Source organism: Bombina bombina, chromosome 3 (assembly GCF_027579735.1).
Source record: "Bombina bombina isolate aBomBom1 chromosome 3, aBomBom1.pri, whole genome shotgun sequence".
Lineage (NCBI taxonomy): Eukaryota > Metazoa > Chordata > Amphibia > Anura > Bombinatoridae > Bombina > Bombina bombina.
In genome coordinates, this window is record NC_069501.1 from 723,537,320 (window position 1) to 723,550,334 (window position 13,015).

A 13,015-nucleotide genomic window follows, 5' to 3' on the forward strand; every position below is an offset into this window, starting at 1 on the left:
ATAAAAAAAATTCCCTACCCTATTCTAAATTTAAAAAGTTAACAGCTCTTTTACCTTACCAGCCCTTAAAAGGGCCTTTTGCGGGGCATGCCCCAAAGAAAACAGCTCTTTTGCCTGTAAAAAAACCCACAATACCACACCCCAACATTACAACCCACCACCCACATACCCCTATTCTAAACCCACCCAAACCCCCTTAAAAAAACCTAACACTACCCCCCTGAAGATCTCCCTACCTTGTATTCACCCAGCCGGGCAGAACTCTTCATCCGATCCGGGCGATGTCTTCAATCAAGCGGCAGAGAAGTCTTCTTCCATCCGGGCGATGTCTTCAATCAAGCAGCAAAGAAGAAGTCTTCATCCCGGCGATGTCTTCAAGCAAGCGGCAGAGAAGTCTTCTTCCATCCGGCGATGTCTTCAAGCAAAGCGGCATCTTCAATCTTCGCTCCTCCGCCGCGGAGCATCCATCCGGCACGATGACTGAATGAGGAATGAGGTACCTTTAAATGACTTCATCCAAGATGGCGTCCGTCGAATTCCGATTGGCTGATAGGATTCTATAAGCCAATCGGAATTAAGGTAGAAAAATCTGATTGGCTGATTGAATCAGCTAATCAGATTCAAGTTCAATATGATTGGTTGATTGAATCACCCAATCAGATTCAAGTTCAATCCGATTGGCTGATTGGTTCAGCCAATAGGATTGAACTTGAATCTGATTGGCTGATTCAATCAGCCAATCAGATTTTTCTACCTTAATTCCGATTGGCTGATAGAATCCTATCAGCCAATCGGAATTTGACGGACGCCATCTTGGATGACGTCATTTAAAGGTACCTCGTTCAGTCGTCGTGCCGGATGGATGCTCTGCGGTGGAGGAGCGAAGAAAGAAGTTTGAAGATGCCGCTTTGCTTGAAGACATCGCCGGATGGAAGAAGACTTCTCTGCCGCTTGCTTGAAGACATCGCCCGGATGGAAAAAGACTTCTCTGCCGCTTGCTTGAAGACATCGCCCGAATGGAAGAAGACTTCTCTGCCGCTTGCTTGAAGACATCGCCCGGATGGAAGAAGACTTCTCTGCCGCTTGATTGAAGACATTGCCCGGATCGGATGAAGAGTTCTGCCCGGCTGGGTGAATACAAGGTAGGGAGATCTTCAGGGGGGTAGTGTTAGGTTTTTTTAAGGGGGGTTTGGGTGGGTTTAGAATAGGGGTATGTGGGTGGTGGGTTGTAATGTTGGGGGGTGGTATTGTGGGGGTTTTTACAGGCAAAAGAGCTGTTTTCTTTGGGGCATGCCCCGCAAAAGGCCCTTTTAAGGGCTGGTAAGGTAAAAGAGCTGTTAACTTTTTTAATTTAGAATAGGGTAGGGAAATTTTTTTATTTTGGGGGGCTTTATTATTTTATTAGGGGGCTCAGAATAGGTGTAATTAGCTTAAAAATCTTGTAATCTTTTTTTATTTTTGTAATTAAGTGTTTGGTTTTTTTTGTAATTTAGTTTAGTTTATTTAATTGTATTTTAGTTTAGATATTTGTAGTTTATTTAATTTATTGATAGTGTAGGTGTATTTGTAACTTAGGTTAGGATTTATTTTACAGGTAAATTGGTAATTATTTTAACTAGGTAGCTATTATATAGTTATTAACTATTTAATAGCTATTGTACCTAGTTAAAATAAATACCAAGTTACCTGTAAAATAAATATAAACCCTAAAATAGCTACAATGTAATTATTAATTATATTGTAGCTATCTTAGGGTTTATTTTATAGGTAAAGTATTTAGATTTAAATAGGAATATTTTAATTAATAATATTAATATTAATTAGATTTATTTTAATCAGAATTTAGTTAGGGATGTTAGAGTTAGATAGGGTTATTATACTTAATATATATATATATAATATAATAACGATATTAACTATATTAACCATAATATAATTAGGGTTAATATAGTTAATATATATAATATATTAACTATATTAACCCTAATATAATTAGGGGGATTAGATTAGGGATTAGATTAGGGGTTAATGTGTTTAATATAAGTGGCGGCGGTGTAGGGGGATTAAATTAGGGGTTAATAATTTTAAAATAGATGGCGGCGGGGTAGGAGCTAACTTTAGGGGGTAGGTAAGGTAGATGGCGGCGGTGTAAGGGGCTCACTTTAGGGGGTAGGTAAGGTAGATGGGGGCGGTGTAAGGGGCTCAATTTAGGGGGTAGGTAAGGTAGATGGCGGCAGGTTAGGGGCTCACATTAGGGGGTTATAGATTTAATATAGCTGGCGGCGGGGTCCGGGAGCAGAGGTTTAGGGGTTAATAACTTTATTAGGTGGCGGCGGGGTCCGGGAGCGGTGGTTTAGGGGTTAATAAAAATTTTATTGTTAGGATAGTGAGGGGGGATAGCGGATAGAGGGTTAGACGTGTCGGGCTATGTTTGGGAGGCGTGTTAGACAGTACGGGTGATTTTATAACTTAGTCAGGTTTTGTAGGCGCCGGCAGTTTCTAAAGTGCCGTAAGTCACTGGCGACTCCAGAAATTTGTACTTACGCAGATTTCTAGACATCGCTGGTTTGTCAGACTTACGGCACTTTAGCCTCTGACGGCGCCGTATATGGGATAGCTCGAGTTGCGAGCTGAAACTACGGGCGGCTGGGGTTCCCTCGCTTGCGCCGCAAACTATGATCTATATCGGATCGCGCCCAAGGAAGTAAAACAACATTTATTAAGACACAGTGTGCTATATTGCACTTACAAGATTGCAGGTAAAAACAGGCACATCAGAGATATCCTGGCCATAAACGGCTTCACTGACAGCTCAGGATCCACTGCAAGTCCAGTCTTTCAAAAGTCAAATCTTTGCAGGTTCAAACAGCTGATTGCTTCCAGGACCAGTAATGTATGTAGATCCTTTTGAAATATTTTAGCTTAAAACTCTTTAACTCTACGCGTTTCATTTGCCTTCTAAGCAAACTTTGCCAAGAGATTTCCAAACAGAACAAAACTTTTTCTCCCAAACATGCGCTCCTTATGCCATTAGTAAGGTACACTCCCCCTCAGATGATTGGAGAACAACATGAGTGATGTAGCCAATTAGAAGGCTTGGAGGAACATACCCTCATGTTCATTAGTTAGATATGCACTCGCCAAGAGGTAATGTGTATGTTACTTAACTTGAGCATGCGACCAAATTTATAAAGATATATCAAATATACAATGTAAGTTATTTCACAGCGTGGTGTATGTTGATATATGCTAATGTGTATGACAAGCTCAGAATGTACTTTTAACCTCTTGCAGCTATCAACCATAATGGGGTAAAATAATTACCATTTACAGACCTTGTTATAGACTCCCTGTATGTTAACCCTTACAAAATAGCTGAATATTACTAATACTAAATACCCAGTGATACAAGCTAGACCCATAAAAAATAAATATTGAAAATAAATATCTAGCAAATTCAGTGCATGTTTAACCCATAAAACTAAATAAATTAATTTGGGATACTATATCCCTATTACACAGAATAAGTTATACACATAAAAAACTGATACATAATAAATGGAGTAAACACTTCATAATTCCTATATAAAAAATAATAAATATGTAAAACACTATAACACACACAATTAAAATTCCTAAAAACTGTCATAAGCCTCATATATACATAAGAACTATATAAAATTTTAAAAAACTACATATTAGACTGGGAAACCTATGCAGACGTAAAAATATGTTAAAACATTATAAACTGTAATCACTAGAGTCACTGGATCTAAAAATAATCCCACAAAAAAACAAACCATTAAGTACATAGTCAAAGTATGCACAATGAGCACTGTATAGGAAAATATATAAAGAGCAAATATGAGTACAAAAAACACTAATCCATAAAGACCTGGAGATCCAGGTCAATATTTAAGCCCTGAGGGTATAGGCTGCCTAGTCTGTGGATCCATTTAGTCTCACATTTTTGCAAAGGGGAGTAATCATTACAAAACACTATCAGGGTGGCTATGCTTAAGCAATGGTCTATTTAAATCTAGAAGACTAAATTGCTGTTTATGCCCCTTAATCATATCAGGGACCCAATTTTACAATTGGGGCAGATCTCAGAGTTGTGATACTATTATTCATGCAACCTGCAATACCACTTATGCAGTGTACATGCTCTACTGCAGCTGTAATTTAATTTACGTTGGTAGGACCAAAAGGAGAATCAAGAAACGCATCTATGAGCATGTCAACAATATAGAGAAAGGATGTAAAAATCACAGTGTGTCTGAACATTTTCGCAGGTGTCATAATAAGCAGGCAGACTCTCTAAGGATTATGGTCATTGAAACCATACCTCATATGAGAAATGATAGGCAGAAGCTGCTTAATCTGCGAAAATGGACTAAATGGATCCACAGACTAGGCAGCCTATACCCTTTAGGGCTTAAATATTGACCTGGATCTCCAGGCCTTTATGGATTAGTGTTTTTTGTACTCATATTTGTTCTTTATATTTTTTATTTTTTTTATTTTGTGAGATTATTTTTAGATCAAGTGACTCTAGTGATTTCAGTTTATAATGTTTTAACATATTTTTTACGTCTGCATAGGTTTCCCAGTCTAATATGTAGTTTTTTAAAATTTGATATAGTTCTTATGCATATATGAGACTTATGATAGTTTTTAGGAATTTTAATTGTGTGTGTTCTAGTGTTTTACATATTTATTATTTTTTATATAGGAATTATGAAGTGTTTACTCCTTTTATTATGTATCAGTTTTTTATGTGTATAACTTATTCTGTGTAATAGGGATATAGTATCCCAAATTAATTTATTTAGTTTTATGGGTTAAACATGCACTGAATTTGCTAGATATTTATTATCAATATTTATTTTGTTTTTTTGTTTTTTGGGTCTAGCTTGTATCACACTTGTTGGGTATTTAGTATTAATAATATTCAGCTATTTTGTAAGGGTTAACATACAGGGAGTCTATAGCAAGGTCGGTAAATGGTAATTATTTTACCCCATTATGGTTGATAGTTGTAAGAGGTTAAAAGTACATTCTGAGCTTGTCATACACATTAGCATATATCAACATACACCACGCTGTGAAATTATTTACATTGTATATTTGATATATCTTTATAAATTTGGTTGCATGCTTTAGTTAAAGTGTCAGCTCACTCAAGCTGCACTTAGTCTTATGGCGCAGTCGGGCCGGGCTGTGACTATACAGCTGGCCCGATGCGCTGAGTAAATATAACAGACCCGCTCAGCAGAGAGCAGAGAGCGGGTCTATGAGACAGCGTGTTTTTTTTAAAAAATTAATAGGGAATATTAGGTTTTATAAATGTTTGGCTAATATGTTATATAATTCTGCACTATGTGCAGAATTATATAACATTATTTTTAAAGTTTACTGCCCCTTTAAGTAACATACACATTAACCCTGGGCGAGTGCATATCTAACTAATGAACATGATGGTGTGTTCCTCCAAGCCTTCTAATTGGCTACATCACTCATATTGTTCTCCAATCATCTGAGGGGGAGTGTACCTTACTAATGGCATAAAGAGAGCATGTTTGGGAGAAAAAGTTTTGTTCTGTTTGGAAATCTCTTGACAAAGTTTGCTTAGAAGGCAGATGAAATGCGTAGAGTTAAAGAGTTTTAAGCTAAAAGATTTCAAAAGGATCTGCATACATTACTGGTCCTGGGAGCAATCAGCTGTTTAAACCTGCAAAGATTTGACTTTTGAAAGACTGGACTTGCAGTGGATCCTGAGCTGTCAGTGAAGCTGTTCATGGCCAGGATATCTCTGATGTGCCTGTTTTTACCTGCAATCTTGTAAGTGCAATATAGCACACTGTGTCTTAATAAATTTAGTTTTACTTCCTTGATTCTGGGTTGCGCTTGTGTTTTTTCCCCAGAGTTTGTTCCATTTGATTAAACAGCAGCAACTTGTTTCCTAATTCAAGCAGCACCCAGGGATAAGTCTATTGGATAATATTGTTATTGGAAAATACTGCAATTGATCAGACATATCTACTAGCAAGTTCCTTTTGGATATCATTCTCTCAGAATTGGAGCTTTCCTTAAAGCATTATACTAAATTGGTGACTATGACTCTGTTTTTCCTATTCTAATTCATGGACATTTTTTAATACATACAGGGAGTGCAGAATTATTAGGCAAATGAGTATTTTGACCACATCATCCTCTTTATGCATGTTGTCTTACTCCAAGCTGTATAGGCTTGAAAGCCTACTACCAATTAAGCATATTAGGTGATGTGCATCTCTGTAATGAGAAGGGGTGTGGTCTAATGACATCAACACCCTATATCAGGTGTGCATAATTATTAGGCAACTTCCTTTCCTTTGGCAAAATGGGTCAAAAGAAGGACTTGACAGGCTCAGAAAAGTCAAAAATAGTGAGATATCTTGCAGAGGGATGCAGCACTCTTAAAATTGCAAAGCTTCTGAAGCGTGATCATCGAACAATCAAGCGTTTCATTCAAAATAGTCAACAGGGTCGCAAGAAGCGTGTGGAAAAACCAAGGCGCAAAATAACTGCCCATGAACTGAGAAAAGTCAAGCGTGCAGCTGCCAAGATGCCACTTGCCACCAAGGTAAGAAAGGCTGAAAGACGACCACCACTGAACAAGACACACAAGCTGAAACATCAAGACTGGGCCAAGAAATATCTCAAGACAAGGTTTTATGGACTGATGAAATGAGAGTGAGTCTTGATGGGCCAAATGGATGGGCCCATGGCTGGATTGGTAAAGGGCAGAGAGCTCCAGTCCGACTCAGACGCCAGCAAGGTGGAGGTGGAGTACTGGTTTGGGCTGGTATCATCAAAGATGAGCTTGTGGGGCCTTTTCGGGTTGAGGATGGAGTCAAGCTCAACTCCCAGTCCTACTGCCAGTTTCTGGAAGACACCTTCTTCAAGCAGTGGTACAGGAAGAAGTCTGCATCCTTCAAGAAAAACATGATTTTCATGCAGGACAATGCTCCATCACACGCGTCCAAGTACTCCACAGCGTGGCTGGCAAGAAAGGGTATAAAAGAAGAAAATCTAATGACATGGCCTCCTTGTTCACCTGATCTGAACCCCATTGAGAACCTGTGGTCCATCATCAAATGTGAGATTTACAAGGAGGGAAAAACAGTACACCTCTCTGAACAGTGTCTGGGAGGCTGTGGTTGCTGCTGCACGCAATGTTGATGGTGAACAGATCAAAACACTGACAGAATCCATGGATGGCAGGCTTTTGAGTGTCCTTGCAAAGAAAGGTGGCTATATTGGTCACTGATTTGTTTTTGTTTTGTTTTTGAATGTCAGAAATGTATATTTGTGAATGTTGAGATGTTATATTGGTTTCACTGGTAAAAATAAATAATTGAAATGGGTATATATTTGTTTTTTGTTAAGTTGCCTAATAATTATGCACAGTAATAGTCACCTGCACACACAGATATCCCCCTAAAATAGCTATAACTAAAAACAAACTAAAAACTACTTCCAAAACTATTGAGCTTTGATATTAATGAGTTTTTGGGGTTCATTGAGAACATGGTTGTTGCTCAATAATAAAATTAATCCTCAAAAATACAACTTGCCTAATAATTCTGCACTCCCTGTATATATTTTTATACACACATTTTTAAAGGCTAATAGTGTTATCTACTAATATCCATTTGTGCTTCTTCTTATATATTAAGCATTATATTTATCCTATACTGTTTGATTCCTGGTTTTCAGCGCTGTGTTTTTTGTTTGTTTTTAATGTATAGTATTGCTTATTTTTTAGTAACATTGTGCTGATTTTCAGTCTCCTAACCAAGCCCCAAAGTATCAGATGTAGACCCAAGTCTTCAGACTCCTGCTTGCTCATGTTTGTATAATGGGTATTTTTATATGCAGAGGAGGGGGTTCTGCTCTTTATGATTTCTGAGCCCTTTTCAGTGGGTGTCCCAGTCTAACTTTATCAACAGTGCTAAAATTGGAGCTACTAACTAACAGCAAGATTACAAGTTTTGCGCTATACCGGGTGCGTAAATAACGCAAAAAAATTGAGTTATCGCACTTTCCATAGCGCTGCCATTACAAGTTAAGCCAAAACATTCTTTTGTTGTGCGGTATGGTGCAATAAGCTCCATACCACACAAAAGCCAAGGCCTGACTTGACGTGCTCATGCACGCTTTCCCCCATAGACATCAATGGGGAGAAAGTGTTAGAAAAAGAACACCTGCGATTGCCGACAAATGATTAACCCCTAATCTGCCGCCCCCGACATAGCTGACACTAAATAAACCTATTAACCCCTAAACCGCTGGCCCCCCACATCGCTACTAATAAAATTATCTGATTGAGCAAGTAACAATTGGAAACCCAAGGGGGTATCCTAAAGGGGGCGCACCTGAAAAATTTATGAAACCAAAGTAAAAAGTAAATGTCAAATATGAAATTACAAAAAGCAAAAGGTTTGTGTTGGAAAAAATTAAATCTTGTGAATCAAAAGGCCGCTTTGGATAGAGTTCGTAATCTCCAATGGATGGGTAAGTGGTTTCTTTTTTTAAGAGGTAGAATTAGATGGAAAGGCTGCTCCACTTGGAAACCTGGTGTGGTGGGTGATCTATAGAAATAAAAACAAAAATAGAGGGTCAGAGGCGTAACTAGAAACCACAGGGCCCAGTTGCAAGAATCTAAGAAGGGCCCCCCACCCCACCCCCCAAAAAAGTGAATTTGATCTATATCTTTTTTTTTTTACATTTAACACAGAAAAAAATGTGAATCGAATTACGTCTGCAAAAGGAGGTACCCTGTGCCCACAGTCTGTGAAATGGTCTGACCCCCTATTACTGTGCATAGTGACACTGTTTAACCCACCAGTACTGTATATAGTGAGTCAGTGACACAGTCTGTAATCTGCCGGTGAGATGGCTGGCCTGACCCTACCCGCCCCAGTACTTTATAAAGTGACTACAGTAGTCTGTGACATGGTCCAGCGCCCCCGTATTGTATATAGTGGTACTGTATAGTGACACTGTTTACCCCCCATGCTGTAGTAACAAGGTCTGTAATTTGATGGTTCCACACACATACACACACACACACATGCATGCATAAATACACACACAGACACATACATACATACATACACATACACACACACACACACACACACACACACACACAAACACCAATGAGTAAAACAGAAAGATTAACCCCTGTAGTCAGAGACACTAGTGAAGCATCATGTCACACTCACATGATATCAGTGCAGGCAGTGGCAGGTCAACATTTTTTATTGTAAAAAAAAAATTTAAGCTGGGCCCCCACCCTTGGGGGCCCAGTCACAATTGCGACCTCTGCACCACCAGTAGTTTTGTCTTTGAAGAGGGTGCCTCATAGTGTATTTCAACCAAATAGGCATGTGAACGTGCAGATAAAATAAGGTTCACAGATTTTTCTGCACCGTACTATGACCGGTGCTGACGAGTGGGCTAGCACTTTGAGTGGCTAGTACACTCACAGAGGATCCCACAGCTATGGTCCGGGAGAAACTTCCACAGTCTCCTAGTGATTCCCCAGCAGGGAAGGTGAGTTAGTCTGGCAAAGTCTTGGAAAAAATACTACTGAACCAAATCAGTATAAGTATATATAAGACAACTTCCAGAGAATATGATAAAAACAATGTTTTATTCTCTTTGTATCTCTTTGCAACGTGTTTCTCTACCGTTACAACAGTCCTTTCATCAGGCAATAAAAGATGTATACAAAACAGCTTGATTAGCCACATTAAATACACATTTTCAAGTTAAAACAGGAAGTAGTCATTTTAAAAACACTAATAGACACACAATGGGCGCGATCTGATATACGGCGTACTTTTCGGTGCAATCGAGGGAACCCGCGCCGCCCGTAGTTTCACCTCGCACATCGGGGTATCCAATATACCCCGCCGACAGTTGCTAAAGTGCCGTAAGTCGGATAAACTAGCGATGTCCAGAAATAAGCGTAACTACAAATTTCTGGAGTCGCCAGTGACTTACGGCACTTTAGAAACTGCCTGCGCCTACAAACACTTACTAAAGTATAAAATCTCCCGTAATTGTCAAACCTGCCTCCCAAAAATAGCCAGACACATATACCCCTATATCCGCAATCACCCCTCTTACTACTAACAATAAATGTATTAACCCCTAAACCGCAGCTCCGGGATCCCGCCACCACCTATATTATATGTATTACCCCCCTAATCTGACCCCCCTACACCGCCGCCACCGATATTAAATGTATTACCCCTTAATCTAACCCCCCTACAACCGCCACCTACCTATATTAAATATATTACCCCCTAATCTGACACCCCTACACCGCTGCCACCTACATAAAATATATTACCCCCTAAGCCTAAGTCTAACCCTAACACCCCCTAACTTAATTATTATTTAAATAAATCAAAATAATATTAATATTATTAACTAAATTATTCCTATTTAAAACTAAATACTTACCTATGAAATAAACCCAAAGATTGCTACAATATAATTAATAATTACATTGTAGCTATTTTAGGATTTATATTTATTTTACAGGTAACTTTGTATTTATTTTAACTAGGTACAATAGCTATTAAATAGTTAATAACTATTTAATAGCTACCTAGTTAAAATAAGTACAAAATTACCTGTAAAATAAATCCTAACCTAAGTTACAAATACACCTAACACTACACTATCAATAAATTAATTAAATAAACTACAATTGTCTAAACTAAAATACAATTAAATAAACTAAACTATATTACCAAAAAATAAATAAAAAAAAAAAAAATATTACAAGAAATTTAATCTAATTACACCTAATCTAAGTCCCCTAATAAAATAAAAAAGCCCCCCAAAATAATAAAATGTCCCTACCCTAAACTAAATTACAAATAGCCCTTAACCCCTTAATGACCCCTTAATGACCGGACCATTTTTCAATTTTCTTACCCTTAATGACAATGGCTATTTTTAAATTTCTGCAGTGTTTGTGTTTAGGTGTAATTTTACTCATTTACTGTACCCACACATATTATATACCGTTTTTTTCGCCAATAAATGGACTTTCTAAAGATACCATTATTTTCATCATATCTTATAATTTACTATAAAAAAATACAAAATATGAGGAAAAAATGGAAAAAAAACACACTTTTTCTAACTTTGACCCCCAAAATCTGTTACACATCTACAACCACCAAAAAAACACCCATTCTAAATAGTTTCTAAATTTTGTCCTGAGTTTAGAAATACCCAATGTTTACATGTAATATTTTTTTATTTTTTGTAATTTAGTGTTTGTTTTTTGTAATATAGTTTAGTTTATTTAATTGTATTTTAGTTTAGATAATTGTAGTTTATTTAATTAATTTATTGATAGTTTAGTGTTAGGTGTATTTGTAACGTAGGTTAGGATTTATTTTACAGGTAATTTTGTACTTATTTTAACTAGGTAGCTATTAAATTGTTATTAACTATTTAATAGCTATTGTACCTAGTTAAAATAAATACAAAGTTACCTGTAAAATAAATATGAACCCTAAAATAGCTACAATGTAATTATTAATTATATTGTAGCTATATTACGGCTAGATTTAGAGTTTGGCGTTAGCCGTCAAAACCAGCGTTAGAGGCTCCTAACGCTGGTTTTGGGCTACCGCTGGTATTTAGAGTCAGTCAGGAAAGGGTCTAACGCTCACTTTCCAGCCGCGACTTTTCCATACCGCAGATCCCCCTACGCCATTTGCGTATCCTATCTTTTCAATGGGATCTTTCTAACGCTGGTATTTAGAGTCTTGGCTGAAGTGAGCGTTAGAAATCTAACGACAAGACTCCAGCCGCAGAGAAAAGCAAGGAGTTAAGAGCTTTCTGGGCTAACGCCGGTTCATAAAGCTCTTAACTACTGTGCTCTAAAGTACACTAACACCCATAAACTACCTATGTACCCCTAAACCGAGGTCCCCCCACATCGCCGCCACTCTATTAAAATTTTTTACCCCTAATCTGCCGCTCCGTACACCGCCGCAACCTACGTTATCCCTATGAACCTCTAATCTGCTGCCCCTAACACCGCCGACCCCTATATTATATTTATTAACCCCTAATCTGCCGCCCCCAACGTCGCCTCCACCTACCTACAATTATTAACCCCTAATCTGCCGACCGGACCTCACAGCTACTAAAATAAATGTATTAACCCCTAATCCGCCTCACTCCCGCCTCAATAACCCTATAATAAATAGTATTAACCCCTAATCTGCCCTCCCTAACATCGCCGACACCTAACTTCAAGTATCAAACCACTAATCTGCCGACCGGACCTCACCGCTACTCTAATACATTTATTAACCCCTAAAGCTAAGTCTAACCTTAACCCTAACACCCCCCTAAGTTAAATATAATTTAAATCTAACGAAATAAATTAACTCTTATTAAATAAATTATTCCTATTTAAAGCTAAATACCTACCTGTAAAATAAACCCTAATATAGCTACAATATAAATTATAATTATATTGTAGCTATTTTAGGATTAATATTTATTTTACAGGCAACTTTGTATTTATTTTAACCAGGTAAATATTTAATAGTTACCTAGTTAAAATAATTACAAAATTACCTGTAATATAAATCCTAACCTAAGTTACAATTAAACCTAACACTACACTATCAATAAATTAATTAAATAAAATACCTACAAATAAATACAATTAAATAAACTAACTAAAGTACAAAAAATAAAAAAGAACTGTTACAAAAAATAAAAAAATATTTACAAACATTAGAAAAATATTACAACAATTTTAAACTAATTACACCTACTCTAAGCCCCCTAATAAAATAACAAAGACCCCCAAAATAAAAAAATGCCCTATCCTATTCTAAAAATTAAAATAGAAAAGCTCTTTTACCTTACCAGCCCTGAAAAGGGCCTTTTGCGGGGCATGCCCCAAAGAATTCAG